Genomic DNA, 3113 nt, shown 5'->3' with positions numbered 1-3113 from the left:
GAAGCCTCCAAAAGTTCTCTGGGGGTGAATGAAGTCCAACTCCTTTGCAAGGCATTCCTGTCTTCACAGTCAGGCTCCAGAGCTCCTTTCCCGGCCCATCACTTCTTTTTGTCCCTCTCTGCCCCTCTCCTTCCTCCTCTTGTCCTCCACTTTCCTTGCATTCCCTTCCCCCCCCTTAACCCTCAAGTCCCTTCCTCACCACGCCGGGGGATGTAATGAGAGCACTGAAGACAGAGTCCCAGCTGCGCCGTTCACAACAGCCAAAATGTGGAAGCAGCCCCAGTGTCCCTTCCCTGAGGAGTGAAGAAAGACAACACTGTCTCTGCACAGGGGAAGGGTACTCAACAGGGGGAGAAGGAAACGGAGTTCTGACGCCTGCGACCACGTGGATGGCCCTTGAAAACATGCTGCTCTGAGAGAGAAGCCGGCCGCAGAGGACCACGTATTGTGTGATTCCATTTGTGTGATGTGCCCAGAACAGACAAGTCTGTCGAGGCGGAAAGTAGGTCTGTGTTTTCCAGGGTGGGGGTGGGGAGCAGTGGGGAGTGACTGCTACTGGGGATGGGGTTTCTTTCAGAGATGAGGAGAATCTTCTGCAATTCAACAGTTATGATGATTATACGACACTGTGAATGTACTAAAAACCACTGAATGGTACACAGTAAGAGGGTAACGTTGAAGCTGGTCGTATCTCTCACTCATTTTTAAAGTGTTAAAAAATATATATCTACCCCCACCCCTGCCCCAGTCAGTCAGGGCCCTTCACAGCTAGTTAGAAGGCTCAAGTGTGGGGGAAGATGCCCTGCGTGGCCAACCAGGACTGGCTCTCGGGGGCTCAGCCAGGAGCCCCAGGGTCAGGGGAAAGGAAATGTGTACCAAACAGAAGTGAAAAATCAGCCCACAAGGCGACTCCCAGCACCAGGGGAAGCAGCAGAACGGGCTGAGCCAGGCAGGGTGACCCCAGGTCAAGGGAAAGGAAACGCCAAACCCGAAGTAGCGGCCGAGCAGAGCAGGATGGAGGCCCCAAGGACCAGAGGCCTGGCCCTGCCCCCCTCTGACTGCCCCAATCCCCTGCTCCCTTCTTAGAACCCACTGGGGTTCCTCTCAGCAGCTCTCCCCTGACTTTCCTGGAGGCAGAGCCCGAATCCTAAAGGGTGGCCAAGCAGGGGTGAAGGGGGCAGCCTCAGGCTCCACCAGCACCAGAGATTTGAGGAAGAGGCGGTGACCCTGCAGGGTCACGAGGGCTGCGACATCTAGACGTGGAACTTGGTAAGAGCCCGGGGACTCAGAACCATTGGCTCCACCCTCAGGCGTGCATCTCAAGGGCATGGGCATGACCAGGACCGGGGATGATGCCACCGCACAAAAGGGGGTTCTGAAGCAGGAGGGTCCCAGGAGTCCTGGGCCAGCCCCGGCTCCTCGGGCTTCCTCCACCCTCCCTCCCCGAGCCTTACTCCAGAGGTTGGTGCCCCAGCACAGGCGGGGAGCAGGAGCCCTGCATGAGCAAGAGGGACAGCCATTCAGGAAATCAGTGACCCAGCTGAAAAGGGGTCTTGGAGCAGCCAGCTGGCAGTCGCTGGGTACCAGCTTCCTGACACGAGCCAAAGGGAACCCAAAGGGAACCGTCTGGAGGCAGAGGCGCTCGCCCGCCTCAGCTGTCTGCAATCTGGGGTTCGCATCCTGCTGTGAGTTTTGAATGCTTGCTCGGCCCTCCAGGATCACTTCCAACAGTCACACGACTGGTCTCCAGGCAACGGGCTCATACTCCCATTCACGCTAAGCTCCGGCTTTCTCACCCAGAGGCTGCACGCCACTGCCTCCCTCTGCCCTGTACAGGCCTCCCCCCAGGATGCGGAACCTTCCTCCCCCTCCGCCAAGTGCCCCATCCCCCAGGGACTCTGGATCCTGCGGAGTCTGTCATTAAGGGGAGAGGGGGCTTTGGACCTTGCCAAGGGGAGGGACCACGACATGATGTTCCCCACAAAGCTTCTTCAGCAGCAACATGAGCGTAATGGCCGAGAGCCGTGGCTCCCTAGGAGCCCCGCATGGGCTCATGCGGTAAGCGCCCAGAGCCTGGTTTATCGTGGCCGAGGGCCTGTGGGCTGATCTTCCCAGGCAAGGGATTTCCAAGGCAGGGGTGGGGTGTGGGGGCAGGGTTTTAGCGGACATTGGGGCCAGTGGAACTACAAAGGCTATTCTTGAACTGGGGGACCACAGCTGTTTCAGGTTGTGGAAGAGGGGCCTGGGCTCCCAAAACGCCACACCCAGGGACGAAGTGGCTGGGTGCCTCACGTGCGGGGGATCTTCAGGAGGAGGGAAAATCAGCTCCCCAAGCTGGGGCTTGTCTCTGGTACTGGTGTTCAGAAGAGGCGCCTATAAAATGAACGAGACAAAACCGCAGCTGCTTGTTTTCAAAGGGAGACCAGTGTCTCCCAAACCCGGTTGGATCTGCCGTGGATTCCGCCTCACCGTCCAAGGGGGGAGGCGAAGGTTGGACACCGCGCTGTCACCTATTTATCTCTGACTCAGGGCGTAGTCATCCCACCCACCACTCCCTGGCACACGTCCCTCAGCCCGGGAGTCGGGCTCTTCAGGTGTGGCTTTGGCACAGGAGGCGGGAGAGCCTGCCAGCTTTGGGCAAAAACCCAGTCCACGCTCAGCCAGTGACAGCCTTTCCCCAAATGCCAGGACACACGGGCTGTTCGCAGACCCTAGAGGGCCCCGCCTGGCCAAGTGCTCTGGGCTGCGGGCGAGGCCCGCGTGCCGGGCAGCTCGGCAGGGTCGGCACCGGGGACTCCAGCCTTGGCAGGGCTCCGGGAGGCCGCCCCCTCCAGATGGAGAGGTCAGGCTGGGACCACAGCACGCAGGCGAGGGCTGCGCGGGGAGGGCCAGGCACGCAGCCAGCTGCTCACTCTGCAGCTGGCTCCGTGGCCCCGGCCCAGCGCACCTCCTCAGCACAGAGGCCACAGGGGCCCGGGAGGATCAGGGTTGCGGCTGGATGGAAACCCAGCGTGACAGATGCTCTGCCTTCGCTGGGCACAGGTCAAGGAGGCAATGTTCTTCGTTCACTGCCGGGAAAAAGAAAGAGCGGAAGAAGAATTAAACTCAGAAGC

The sequence above is a fragment of the Ailuropoda melanoleuca genome, chromosome 16, assembly GCF_002007445.2.
Source record: "Ailuropoda melanoleuca isolate Jingjing chromosome 16, ASM200744v2, whole genome shotgun sequence".
Classification (NCBI taxonomy): domain Eukaryota; kingdom Metazoa; phylum Chordata; class Mammalia; order Carnivora; family Ursidae; genus Ailuropoda; species Ailuropoda melanoleuca.
This window is presented reverse-complemented; position numbering follows the sequence as displayed.